The sequence below is a fragment of the Triturus cristatus genome, chromosome 1_2, assembly GCF_964204655.1.
Source record: "Triturus cristatus chromosome 1_2, aTriCri1.1, whole genome shotgun sequence".
Lineage (NCBI taxonomy): Eukaryota > Metazoa > Chordata > Amphibia > Caudata > Salamandridae > Triturus > Triturus cristatus.
This window is the reverse complement of record NC_140580.1, coordinates 127,439,565-127,454,148: the sequence shown is the minus strand read 5'-3', so window position 1 is coordinate 127,454,148 and position 14,584 is coordinate 127,439,565. Positions and strand designations below refer to the sequence as shown.

At 48.2% G+C, this 14,584-nt stretch overlaps 1 pseudogene across 1 annotated transcript in view; it reads right to left on the bottom strand.

Moving 5' to 3' along the window:
* The window catches only part of LOC146866942 (lysine-specific demethylase 5B-like), a 492,309-nt pseudogene that overhangs the window by 436,387 nt on the left and 41,338 nt on the right, over window positions 1–14,584 (bottom strand). Inside the window, exons 3-4 of the transcript XR_014966721.1 lie at window positions 13,843–13,993; window positions 13,507–13,621 (exon numbers count right to left, since the gene is read on the bottom strand). The product of XR_014966721.1 is annotated as a lysine-specific demethylase 5B-like (transcript). The remainder of the gene's footprint in view (window positions 1–13,506; window positions 13,622–13,842; window positions 13,994–14,584) is intronic.

Sequence of the window (14,584 nt, the reverse complement as noted above, 5' to 3'; positions counted from 1 at the left end):
AAACTTATCTATTGTTTCCACGATTCTGAGAGGCGTTCCGATTCTAAGGGAAACAAAGTTGTCATGTTTATGCGGTTGTCAGAAACTAATCCCTTCTTCTTCATTCGAGAAGTTTCTGGTGACCTCTGAGTTAGCTGGCACACACAAGTAATAAGTTTAATGTACTCGATAGGAGCATACTGACCTTAGCCCTATCCAAAACCTATAGTGTATATTATTCCAATGCGCAGAGCCTATACGGGAAATAGGAACTACACTATAGTTCCCCCATGCCACTTTCGGAGTCATCACCGACGGTGCTCTGAACACAATCGAATATGCTACTTACCAGTATGCATCTGTTCTTGGCATGTAGGGCTGCTTACATTCATATCTGTGCATAGATCGCCGCCTAGTGTTGGGTCCGGATGATTGCACATTGTTGTCCTGGAAGAGTCTTCGAAGTATCACGAGATAGGTGGCTCCTCCCCTGGACTACAGTGTGCATGGGCATCCTCTCCATCCTCAGATTGTTTTTCGCCATTGTGGCAGTGATGGAGTAGATACAGTAAGTGATGACCATGCTATACAGTAATTCTGAGTTCTCCGGCCGCTACAGGCGCCGGGGCGGAGGGTGGGCGATATGAATGTCAGCAGCCCTACATGCCAAGAACAGATGCATACTGGTAAGTAGCATATTCGGTTCGAGGCATGTGGGCTGCTGAATTCATATCTGTGCATAGATTATATAGCAGTCCCTACATTAGCGCCTGCTGCCCGTGTCAGCTGCAGCAGTCTGAAAAAGGGTCTTGAGAACAGCCTGTCCTACAGCTGCCTGCTGTTTTGAATGTACATCTACACAGTAGTGTTTAGTAAATGTATGTATAGTGGACCATGTGGCTGCTCTACATATTTCCTCTAAAGGAATGTTCCCAAGGAAAGCCATGGACGCCCCTAACTTGCGTGTTGAGTGGGCTCTTGGAGTGGGCTCTTGGAGGAATCGTTAATGTGCGTTTAGCTTTTTCATAGCAAATTTGAATACATTTAACGATCCATCTGGCTATCCCTGCTTTGGAAATGGCGTTGCCCTTGTGTTGTGGAGAAAAGGCAACAAACAGTTGTTTTGTTTTCCTAAAATCCTTTGTTCTGTCTATATAGTACATGAGGGCCCTCTTTACATCTAGTGTATGGAGCATTCTCTCTGCGACATTTTCTGGATTTGGAAAGAAAACAGGCAGTTCAATAGTCTGATTCATGTGGAACTGCGATATCACTTTAGGCATGAATTTGGGGTTGGTACGTAGTACAACTCTGTTTGCGTGAACCTGTATGAATGGCCTTGAATGGTTAGTGCCTGGAGTTCACCAACTCTTCTCAACGAAGTGATTGACACTAAGAAAGCTACTTTCCAGGTGAGGAATTGAATCTCACATGAATGTAGAGGTTCAAAAGGTGGACCCATCAATCTGGTGAGGACCACATTCAGGTTCCACACCGGTGCCGGTGGGTGTGTTGGAGGAATCACTCTTTTGAGTCCCTCTAAGAAGGCTTTGATGGCAGGCACTCTGAATAAAGAGAGGTGCCGCCTGTTCTGAAGATAGGCCGCTAGTGCGGTTAGATGTATACGGATGGAGCTGTATGCCAGATTGCATCGGTATAAGTGTAACAGGTAACAGATGATGTTCTGAACGGATGCATCCAGCGGATTAATGTCATTGTCTTTACAGTAAATGACAAATCTTCCATTTAGCCGCATAGCAAGCTCTGGTCGTGGGTCTCATGGCCTCCTTGATGATATCCATACATTCTGGAGGCAGGTTCAGGTAGCCAAACTCTAAGACTTCAGGAGCCAGATCGCCAGGTTCAGCTGTTGCGGATCTGGGTGCTGAATTTCGCCATGGTTCTGTGTTAAAAGTTTGGGTGTTAGCCACAGTCTTTGAGGCGGCACCACGGAAAGTTCTAGTAACGTGGTGTACCATGGCTGGCGTGCCCACATTGGAGCAACCAGGATGAGTGTCATTGAGTGTTGCCTTAGTTTGCATGCCACTAGCGGTATTAATGGCGCTGGGGGAAAAGCGTACGCAAATCTGCCTGGCCAGTTCATCCATATCGCATTGCCCTGCGACTGTGGATGCGGGAACCTGGCGGCAAAGCTTTGGCATTTTGCGTTTTCCCTTGTGGCGAATAGGTCTATCTCTGGATGACCCCACTGCTGGAAGTACGGTTGTATTACTGATGGATGTAGCTCCCACTCGTGCATTGGGTGGCTGTATCTGCTGAGCAGATCCGCCATTTGGTTGTCCTTGCCCGGGAGGTGTTCTGCCATGAGGAACATGTTCCTTTGAATGGCCCACTTCCACATGCTCTGAGCCAGATGAGACAACTGTGGAGAGTGTGTTCCTCCCTGCTTCTGTATGTAGTACATGGCAGTCATGTTGTCCGTCCGGATCAACACGACTTTGTTGCACAAGTGTACTTTGAATGCCTTCATTGCCAGGAAGATTGCCATCAGTTCCAGAAGGTTGATGTGCATATTCTGTTGCTGTGTCGTCCATAGTCCCTGCACTGTGTAATTGAGTACATGAGCTCCCCATCCCTGGAGAGACGCGTCCGCCGTCAGGATTATTTGTGGAACAGGCTCTTGGACCGGTCGGCCCTTGCAAAGGTTTTGTGGATTCCACCAATGCAGAGAGTTGTATGCCCGACAGCTCACCAACACTAGGTCTTTCAACTGTCCTTGAGTCTGATTCCATTGACGTGCCAAGCACTCCTGAAGCGGGTGCATATGTAGTCTCGCGTGCGGGACTATGAAGATGCAGGAGGCCATCATGCCTATCAACTGCATGAACAGTCGCGCTGGAAGGGAGTGTTGAGGTCGGAACTTTTTTTATCAGCAGTTGCATGCTGTTGATCCTCATTAAATTTGGCTGAGCTGTGGCTGCCAGAGTGTCTATGGTCGCGCCCAGGTACTGCCGTACGTGGGCGGGTTGAAGATGTGACTTTGGATAATTTAGTGAGAATCCCAGACTGTGAAGAAGGTGAATGGTGTGGGATATGTGGCTGGCACACTGCTGGGCTGACTTTGCCTGAACAAGCCAGTCGTCCAGGTAAGGGAAGATGTGAATGTGCTGTCTCCTTAAGTGTGCAGCCACTGTCGCTAGGCACTTGGTAAAGACTCTGGGCGCCGTTGTTACTCCGAAAGGGAGGTTTTTGAACTGATAATGCTGATCCTGAAGAGTGAACCTGAGATATTTTCTGTGTGCTGGGTGTATGGGTATGTGGAAATACGCATCCTTCAAATCCAGTGTTGCTAGGAAGTCTCCCTGACTGAGTAACGGCAGAACCTGCTGGAGGGTGAGCATATGAAAATGCTCTGACAGAATATATTGGTTGAGAGGTCTGAGGTCCAGTATAGGTCTGAGAGACCCGTCCTTTTTTGGGATCAAGAAGTACAGAGAGTACACCCCTGACCCTTGTTCTACAGGCACGAGCTCTATGGCTCCTTTCTGCAGCATACTTAGTACCTCCTGCTGCAATAATGTTAAGTGCTCTGCGGACATAGGACGGTGTCTTGGTGGTATGTTGGGTGGATTGGATGTTAATTCCAGACAATAACCGTACTGGACAATTTCTCTGACCCACCTGTCTGTGGTGATGGATCTCCAGACTGGCAGGAACTGTTGGAGTCTCCCCCCGACCGGTGTTATGTGGTCGGGGGGCAGTGACAAGACGTCACTGTTTGTTATTGGCGGAGGACCTGGTGTTGTTGTGTCCTCGTCCTCTGCCTTTGGTGCTGGATCCACGATATCCACCCCTATTGTTCTTATTATAGGTACTCTGGGTACCTCCTTTACTGTACTGCTGCTGGGACCCCTGACCTCTAGCTGCTCCTCTATTCCCGGGGCGACGAAAGGAGCCACTCCGAAACTGCTGCGACAGTAGAGCCCCCATAGATTTCGCAGTTTCAGTGTCCTTTTTAATCTTTTCCAGTGTAGCGTCAACCTCGGGGCCAAATAAAAAGTCTGGGTTGACTGGTTGATTCAAGATATTATTTTGAATCTCTGGTTTGAAACCTGATATTCTCAGCCATGCGTGCCTCCTCAACATCACAGTAGTGTTGATTGCCCTTGCTGCAGTGTCAGCTGCATCTAGTGCGCATTTGATGGACGCATTTGTAATGAGTTGTTCCTCTCTGATGAGGAGCTCCGCTCCATCTTTGTAGTCATCTGGTAGGTGTTCTAGCAGTGTTTCTAGGGTGTCGTAGTGTGACCTGTCGTATCGGGCCAGGAGTGCCTGAGTGTTGGCAATGCGCCAGATGTTTGCTGCTTGTGCTGCTATCCTTTTTCCTGATGTTTCTAGCACTTTGGACTCCTTGTCCAGAGGAGGAGCATCACCGGTAGTCTGCAAGTTAGCTCTCTTGCGAGCATTAGAGACTACCATGGAGTCCAAAGGCAATTGACCCTTAATGTACATGGGGTCTCCTGGGGCTGGTTTGTATTTTTTCTCTATTCTCGGGTTCAATACCCGTGCTCTGGTTGTCTCCTTAAAGATGTCCTTAGCATGTTTAATAACCCCTTTTAACATTGGTAGAGTCTTGACCGTTCTTTCTGATGTGGAGAACGTGTCCACCATGAAATCCTCCTCCACAGAGTCAGAATGAAGTTCCACTCCGTGATTGGCAGCCGCTCTTTCAATGAGGGCGTTAAAAGCAGCAGTATCTTCAGTGGGAGATGGTTTTATATTATAAAGATGAGTGTCAGGAGCATTTTGTGGGTCTCCTGGGTCATTAGGGTCTCCCCATGCCTGATCCTGGTCTTGCTGTTCATCAGGGTCATTATCCACAGGATAAGTGGTATCATCCTCAGTATAGCCCTCTCCAGCATCCGCCTCCGAGTGTGTGGGAGAAAAGGATGGTGGTACCTGATCATATTTGTGGTAAGGTTCTACAAGCCCTGGTGTCGAACCTGACGCCATTTTCCTTTTTAGTGGAATTTTGTATGAGTCCAAAGCCTTTTCTGGAACAATTCTCCGCTTGCGGAACAACAGCCTACCAGTGTCGGCGTCGATAAACTGGTCTTGTGAGTCATCGACATTGGTTCTTTCCGTGGGCACTGTACGTGGTTGTTCGATACTCTTCCTAAGTTCGAACATCTTCGGTGTCCCCGGCGGTGGCAATCCAAACTTGATCGGCGCCGAGTGAGCCTTGGCGACCTTGTGCGGTTCGGGACCCGTTTTCGGTTCGAGAGTGGCCCGTTCCCTGATGCGCTTCAGGGACTCCGACACCTGTTGCAACGTGAATGCTGACGGTGCTTTTGAACCGACAGGCTCTTTGGAGACAGGCCTCGACGTGGGCTCCGGTTTCTTTCCAGTCTTCGATCCGAAGTTTGGGATCGACGCCTTGTTGATCCGGTATTTTGGCAGTCTTAGCACTCTTCGGTGTTGATGTAGTCGGATCGACCACCTTGACCTTGGTTGTTGGTGCCCCAACTTTCGGTTCCATAGGCCGCTGCGTCTTCTCGGGACCGAGGACCTTCTTCTGTTTCTCGGTGCTGAAGTCCTTTTTTGGTTTCTCGGTACCGAAGTCCTTCTTTCTTTGGTCGGTTCCGACGTCCTTCTTCTGTGTCGACGGATTGGAAGGTTTCGATGCCTTCGATCCGACCTGAACCAGTTGCACTTTCGGTTTCGATTTGACCGGTGCTGGTTTTGGTTTCGATTTCACGGAATCGACTCCAGTCCTTTTCGATATTTCCGGCTCTTTTGAAATGTTCGAAGCCGGGCCTTCAGGCGGGGCTGTAGAACGATCTGACCGATCTTGGGTAAGGCCCGCAGGCGATCCCTCGACCTGAGCCTTATCAAGACTATCTCCCTCGGCCTCCGCATCAACGGATTGGCCTAGCTCCTCGCCTGAGCTATCCTCCTCGGCCCCAAGGGCCTCATCGTCGTCTCCTACCTCGTCGACGACGTCTTCGTCCTCGAAGATCTCCTCATCATCGTCGTCATATTGGGAGTCATGCTCCGAAGCATGGCTCGATTCTATCTCTTCGACGCTCTCGACTTCTTCATCCTCGGTGCTGAATATGTTAACCGGGTTAGGCGCCGATTGTTTGGCCTCCAATCTAGCCGCCCGTCTCTTCCGAATGGTCTTCTTCGACCGGAACCGGGCGCAGGCCATACACCTGGACTCATCATGATCCGGTGATAAACATTTGTTACACACCGGATGGACATCGACGTGTGGATATTTTGCGTGACATAGAGGACATCTCTTGAAGGGAGTCCTCGATTCCATCTTCGAACGTTGATCGATGGTCGGACCGAAACTCGGTCCGAGAAGGGTGAATGAGTCCGAGAACAAGTATAATAATCTATCGATACCGAACGCAAACAATACCGATGATATCTAAAGGCTTTTGGCCTTAAATAAAGTTTTCCTAACTTGAGCTAAGATAAGCACATCCGAACCCAATGGCGGGAAAAAACAATCTGAGGATGGAGAGGATGCCCATGCGCACTGTAGTCCAGGGGAGGAGCCACCTATCTCGTGATACTTCGAAGACTCTTGCAGGACAACAATGTGCAATCATCCGGACCCAACACTAGGCGGCGATCTATGCACAGATATGAATTCAGCAGCCCACATGCCTCGAACACAAACTCCATGCTCAAATGTGTGCCTCTCCGAATTGCAATGATTTTTACTGGTTATCAGCAGAAAAACAGTATAGTTCTTGAATACAGTATCCTTGCAACCATGCAGGAGACACAAATGATATACTCTGTGTAAGTATGCATTGGTTATTGACTGATACTGGAGGCTTAAACTAAAAGGTGTTCAGTTCATTAATAGAAAGGACAATCAGTCAGAAAGAAAACAACCTGTCCATTCAGAGTCATTAAATGAGACTACAACTTGCAAATGGATAAGGCCTGTGTTAAGCTGCTGAAGTTGCTGCCATAGGTTTGGTGCTCACTAGATTCTGTGTTAGTTTCCTTTCAACCAGAATGCAGAAAGGAATATGCTACTTACCAGTATGCATCTGTTCTTGGCATGTAGAGCTGCAGATCTACACACTTGTGCATATATCGCCATCTGGTGTTGGGCCCGGATGTTTGCAGTTTGTTTTTCCTCTTGGAAAGACTTTGGAAGTCACAAGGTCGATGACTCCTCTTTTGGATCGTATTGCGCATGGGCTTCGGCTCCATCCTCAGATTGTTTTTCGCCAGCAGGGAAAGATGGAGCGTAGTAGTAACAGTGAAGATACCCATGTGTGTGCTATCTAAATAAGATAAACTGGGACAGATACAGGTAGCCAGGGAGGCGGGTGGGCGTGTGTAGATCTGCAGCTCTACATGCCAAGAACAGATGCATACTGGTAAGTAGCATATTCCGTTCGAGGCATATGAGCTGCAGATTACACACTTGTGCATACATTATATAGCAGTACCCACCGTTAGCGGCAACCACCCGTATCTGTTGCAGTGGTTTGAAATAATGTTTTGAGTACAGCCTAGCCCACACTAGCTTGTTGCTTAGTTTGCACATCTACACAATAGTGTTTGGTGAAAGTGTGCGGTGTTGACCATGTAGCTGCTTTGCAGATATCATCTAATGGGATGTTCCCTAAGAATGCCATGGAAGCCCCTATTTTTCGTGTAGAATGGGCTTTCGGGGGAATGGATAGCGTTCGCTTTGCTTTATGGTAGCAGATTTGACTGCATTTTACAATCCACCTAGCTATCCCCGATTTTGAGATGGGGTTACCTTTGTGTGGTGGAGAGAAAGAAACAAACAGTTGTTTGGTCTTACGGAAAGGTTGTGTTCTCTGAATGTAGTAGAGTAAGCCTCGTTTCACATCCAGTGTGTGAAGAGCCCTTTCTGCAACGGTCTGTGGTTGCGAGAAAAATACTGGTAGTTCTACTGTTTGGTTTAGGTGAAAGGGAGAAATGACTTTAGGGAGGAATATTGGGTTGGTACGGAGAACAACTTTGTTATGGTGCATTTGGAGAAAAGGTTCTTGAATGGTAAGTGCTTGTATCTCACTGACCCGTCTAAGGGAAGTGATGGCTACAAGAAAGGCGGTTTTCCATGTTAGGAACTGTAATTCGCATTTATGGAGAGGTTCGAAGGGAGGCCCCATTAGCCTTGTGAGAACGATATTTAAGTTCCACACAGGTGAGGGTGGCACTCTGGGGGGAATTATTCTTTTAAGGCCTTCCATGAAGGCTTTAATGGCAGGTACTCTGAAGAGTGAAAGATGTTGCCTGTTTTGTAAGTACGCTGCAATAGCTCCGAGGTGTAGTCGAATGGACGTATAGGCTAGATTGCACCTTTGTAGGTGGAGTAAGTAGCCTATTATGTGTTGAATGGACACGTCCAGTGGAATGATGGTGTTGTTGTGGCAATAAACAACAAAACGTTTCCACTTGGCGGCGTAGCACGCTCTAGTGGTAGGTCTTCTAGCTTCTCTGATGACGTTCATACAGTCAGGGGGAAGATTTAGGTACCCGAATTGTAAAATTTCAGGAGCCATATCACAAGGTTAAGCTGCGCTGGGTCCGTGTGCCTGATCTCTCCATGGTTCTGGGTTAAGAGGTGTGGAGAGAGGTGTAGTTTTTGGTGTGGCACTACAGATAGTTCCAGCAGTGTGGTATACCACAGTTGCTTGGCCCACATTGGAGCTACTAGGATTAGTGTGAGGGAGTGTTGTTGTAGTTTGCGCACCACTAGTGGAATGAGTGGCAGAGGCGGAAAAGCGTACGCAAATTTGCCTGACAAGTTCATCCATATCGCATTCACTAAGGACAATGGGTGTGGGTATCTGGCGGCGAAGGTTGGGCATTTGGCGTTTTCGTGGGTGGCGAAGAGGTCTATCTGTGGATGCCCCCACATTTGAAAGTATGGGTGAAGAACTTGCGGGCAATGCTCCCACTCGTGGATCTGTTGTGTCTGTCTGCTGAGCAGATCTGCCACTGTGTTTTGGACTCCTGGGATATGCTGAGCTAGGAGAAAGATTTTCTGGGGTATCGCCCATCTCCATATGCTCTGTGCTAGGTGAGAGAGCTGTGGAGAGTGTGTGCCGCCTTGTTTTTGGATATAATACATGGCTGTCATGTTGTCTGTCCGGATCAGGACTGCCTTGCCTGAAATTTGAGTTTGAAAAGATTTTAGGGCTAAGAAGATTGCTAGTAACTCCAGATGGTTGAAATGGAGTAACTTTTGTTGAGGTGTCCACTTGCCCTGTGTGGTGAGATGTAGTAGATGAGCTCCCCAGCCGGAGAGCGATGCGTCCGTTGTCAGTACTATTTGAGGAACCGGGTCCAGGAACGGTCGACCTTTGGAAATGTTTGTGGTGTTCCACCACTGCAGAGAGCGATGGGTGCGACCGTCTACCAACACCAGATCTGTTAATTGACCCTGGGCCTGGTTCCATTGGCGTGCTAAGCACTCATGGAGAGGACGCATCTGGAGTCTTGCGTGAGGCACTATGAAAATGCAAGAGGCCATCATCCCTATTAGTTGCATAAACACTCGAGCTGGAAGGGAGTGTTGTAGTGCGAATTTTGCACGTAGAGCTTGACTGCTTGCAATCCTGGCCGGATTGGGGTAAGCTAGTGCTCTTGAGGTGTCTATGGTGGCACCGAGGTATTGTTTTATGTGGGATGGTTGGAGATGGGACTTCTGGTGGTTTACTGTGAAGCCCAGCTGGTGGAGTAATTGAATGGTGATAGATGTGTGTTGAACACACTGATTGTACGACCCGGCTTTTATCAGCCAGTCGTCCAAGTATGGGAAGACGTGGATGTGTTGTCTTCGTAAATGTGCTGCTACCACTGCTAGGCACTTGGTGAATACCCTTGGCGCTGTTGTGACCCAGAACGGGAGCACCTTGAATTGGAAGTGTTGTCCGTCCACTACAAATCTGAGGTACTTGCGGTGAGCTTTGTGCACTGGAATGTGAAAATACGTGTCTTTTAGATCTAGGGTGGTCAAGAAGTCGTTTTGGGAGAGGAGCGGAAGTACCTGCTGAAGCGTTGCCATATGGAAATGGTCGGAGTGTATGTATGTGTTTAGGGGCCGGAGATCTAGGATGGGCCGTAGAGTCTCGTCCCTTTTTGTTATGAGAAAATATAGGGAGTAGACTCCCATGTTTTGTTGGTTGGTAGGAACGGGTTCTAATGCTTGTTTTTGTAGGAGGGAGACTACCTCCTGCTTTAGGAGTATCAAATGTTCTTGTGACATTGGGTGCTGTCTGGGTGGAATGTTTGGGGGGGTAGATATGAGTTCTAGGCAGTAGCATGATTGAATTATTTGTGTCACCCATTTGTCTGAGGTGATGGTAGCCCAGACGGGAAGGAAATGTTGGAGTCTGCCCCTGACCGGAGTGGAGTGGTCTGGGGGGGGGAAGTCATTGGGTAGGCGTTGTGGCAGAGCGGGCGTTGTTTGCTTTGCCTCTGCCTTTATTATTGTTACCCCTATAGCCGCCTCTTTGATAACCCCTCGTGAAGGTGGACTGAGTGGGGGATTTGTACGAAGTGGACGCGGTATCTGAAGAGTAGCCTCTAGATGTACTGCGAAAGAAAGAGCGGCGAAAAGGAGCGTCTAGGAGGGTGTGACTGTAGGGCTCCCATGGACTTCGCCGTATCTGTATCCTTCTTCATTTTTTCTAGGGCCTCATCTACCTTTGGGCCAAATAGATGTTCCTGGTCAAAGGGATGGTTAAGGATGGAGGCTTGTACCTCCGGTTTAAACCCTGATATTCTCAGCCAAGCATGGCGACGCAGGAGGACGCTTGTATTGATGGCCCTGGAAGCTGTGTCTGCTGCATCTAAGGCACAGCGTATAGAGGTGTTTGTAATGGTTTTACCCTCTTGAATTAGTTGGCCCTAGCTTTATATTTCTCAGGGAGGTGGTGCATTATGCTCTCTAACTCGTCAAAATGTGCCCTGTCATATCTGGCCAATAGCGCTTGAGTATTGGCGATACGCCACATATTGGCTGCTTGTGACGTAGTGCATTTCCCTGATGCATCCAGTAGCTTCGACTCTTTGTCAGGTGGTGGTGCTTCACCTGATGCCTGGGAATTTGCCCTTTTACGTGCAGTGGATACCACTAGAGAGTCTAGTGGCGCTGGCCCTCTGATGTAGGAGGGATCTGTGGGGACAGCTTTGTATTTTTTTCTCGATGCGCGGGTTAATGACCCTGGCTCTAATTTGGTCCTTAAAAACCTCTACCACTCCTTTAAGCATAGGTAATATGGAGGTAGACCTATGTGTGGTGTCGAACGTCTCAAGGAGGAAGTCTTCCTCCACGGGGTCGGTATGTAAATCTACCCCGTGATAGTGTGCTGCCCTTTGCAGTAGGTGGTGGAACCCCAATGAGTCTTCTGGTGGAGATGGCCTGGAGGGGTAAAGGTCATCTTGTGGGACGTTGGGGATATCAGGCATATTGTAGTCGTCCCATGGGTCTGGGGATCCTGAAGGAGTGGGGTCCCCTGTGGGTAGGTCCTGTGGGACATCTCCTATCATCATATGGGTCCCCGTGATCATCATCTTGTGGAGAAGGGGTGGGAGAACGATGAGGTTGGGGTGGAGAAGGCGGAGGGGGTGGAGGTGGAGAAGGGGGTGGAGGAGGTGGGGAAGGTATTCTGAATGGGGAGGTAGCACAGTCCTTCCTCTTTGGAGGCGGAGGTGGAGCAGGCTTCTCCAAATGTCTCTTCTTGGAAGAAAGAGTCAAATGTCCAGTTTTTGGATCCCTGGTGAGTGTTTTTTGCAAGGGATCCGGTGTAAATAAGTCCGGTGAGGCTGGTCTGTCCGTCGGTGCCGAAGGAATCGGTGCCGCTGGCTTTTTAGGCTTTTCCGTGCCGGTTTGTTGTCTGGAACCTGGTTTTGGAACCTCCGGACGCTTGGTCGGCGCCGAGATGGATTTCGGCCTCGAAGTGTCGGTGCTGGTGGCCTTGTGTGCTTTGGTCGGCACCGAGGGTGTTGTCGGTGCCAAAGAACTGAGTTTCGACCCCGAGTGCTTCGGTGCGGAGCTCGGTGTCGATATGGAGTTTGGCTACTTTTTCGGCACCGAAGCGTGTTTATCGGTACCAGGAGTAGGCTGGCTCGAGCCCGAGCCGCCGGAAGGCTTGCTTGGCTTCTTCACCGGGCCCGAAGGTGGGGTGTTGGAAGCAGTGTCCTTGGTCTTACCTAGGCCCGGAGGCGAAGGTGTGACCGGAGCCTTTTTCGGTGCCGCCGGGGGGGGGGGGGGGGGAATCAGTACTCACGACCCTCTGCGCCGGGGTGATGTCCTCCACATCTGAGTCGTCGGCCTCGGAAGCGCTGACGAGGCCCTCTTCGGTGTACTGCTCTGGAGCGTCGATGCCTTCTCCGAAGATGTCGTCCGGAATCGTCGTCGAGGAGTGCGCCATAGTTCTTCTGGCTCTTCGGTCCCGAATAGTCTTTTTGGACCGGAAGGACTTACACGCCGGACAGTCTCGAGCCTCGTGCTCAGGGGAGAGGCAGAGATTGCACATCTCGTGGAGATCGGTGTGGGGGAATTTGGACCCACATCGAGGGCACTTTGTAAATGGAGTTCTTTCCATTTGCCAGGACCGAAGTTTGGAGAGGCTGAAGGCCACCGTCGACGACTGGAACTGAAGGTCCGTGCCGATGAGAAGGCGCGTCGAGTGGGGGAGATTGCGATCGAAACAATACCGCGGTTTAAGGTGAGGATTGCGCGTCGACCGTCGAACTGGAAGCTGTTCTGAGCCGGAGCGCGAAGATCACATCCGAGCCAGATGGCGGAAAAAAACAATCTGAGGATGGAGCCGAAGCCCATGCGCAATACGATCCAAAGGAGGAGTCACCGACCTCGTGACTTCCAAAGACTTTCCAAGAGGAAAAACAAACTGCAAACATCCGGGCCCAACACCAGATGGCGATCTATGCACAAGTGTGTAATCTGCAGCTCATATGCCTCGAACATATAATTTTCAAATGAATCACACTGGGAGCATTGAGGGCTCAGCATTGGCATCACAGTGAGTTGTGCAGACTCCTCATAGGGTGGACAGAAAATGATTTGTGTAGATGTTTTTCCGAACTATACATGGCACAATAAGGTCTCATTATACGGATCTACAAAATGTTCCATGCTGCACAAGTCTTTTAGCAAACAAGGTGGCGTTTACCTTCCATTGGTGTCAACCGCACATGTGGTATTCGGAACAGTTAAGCTTGAAGTGATTTTGGGTTTACTCTATAAAACTGCAACACCAATATGGGGCGATTCTGGTAACACCTATGTGCACATAAAAAAAGCCAAGGACAACAGGCAAGGCTTATGTTAACGGTGTTTTAAATTAATTTGTTGTCATGGTAACCAGGTTTTGTATTTTATAACCACCACTGGAGGACTTTAATTTGCATGATAGATTGTGAGGCCTTGTGGTCTTGAAAGTTAAGAGCATTGAGGAAAAGAACCTCTTAAAAGTAAAAACAATGAGTCAATAGTCAACCCCAATTTCCAAATTAAAATGACAGTACCTTAAGCAATGGTGTCTGACTGATGACACATGGGAGGGCATAAAGCTGTTTCACGAAACTCCGCAGCTCATTCAGAGTTAAAAGGCTTTGAGATTTACCACCACCTGATCGATACCTAAAAAGAACAAGGAAAAACTTAGCAAGAACATCGGCAGGCCAATCACAAACTGGGACCTTGTAAAAGTCTGCACTGGTCAAACGATTATTAAACCATCAAGGGAAGAAGCAAAAACAATCACATTTTTTTTTAAACTATGAAATTAGCTGCTGCGTAACAGTCAGACAATTCAACAATTTCACCATTAGGCTGGGAAACAAACTGAAAAAGAATGTTACCTGGTCTGCCTTTTGCCTTTTAGAAGCAGTTGCGCCACTGATGCACATTTGTCTGCATCCTGGGTAACTAAACGCAGGCGGCGTAAAAGGTCGTTGTCAGGAAAATGCTTTATTTCCGATTCTTCTATTAAGTCCTTGAAAGCAGAAAGATCTAGTTGGAGAAAAAAAACAATTATGTCATTTCTAAATGTGTGTTTAGTACACTGAGTTAAGGCAGCTAATAATCACTTTACTTCTTACTCTCAGAGGAAGATTTGCAGTTCCATGTCAGTCAATGTTTACAAGGAAGGACCCTTTGGCCAAATAAATAAATAAATAAATGAAAAGGATACTTCCCATGTCGGAGTACTTTTGAAGTTTAAAGAATTCTCTAGATTCACATGCTGTGCATTATTTCAGCTAGTGGTCAGGTCTGAAATTGTATTTTAGTCTTATTTCTCTCTCTTTTTTTTTTTTTTTTTTTGCATAGGCATCGTCCACCCTTTGGTGTCATTTCCATCCTTCTATGACATCAGACGTATGCCCCGGAAACCCTTCAAAGGTTGCCATCCTCAGATTTTTTTCTAGCGACTCCTTTGAGTTTTTGGTTTCCATTTTGTTGTGTTCTTTTTTTTATGCCTCTTCTTTGCAAATTCACCTCCTTCTGGGGAGGCATGTAAATGGTATGTGAATCCATAAAATTCTTAAAAATAAAAAACTACCCCTACTGTTAAGATGCCTTTTTGTTTTGCAGCAAGAATAT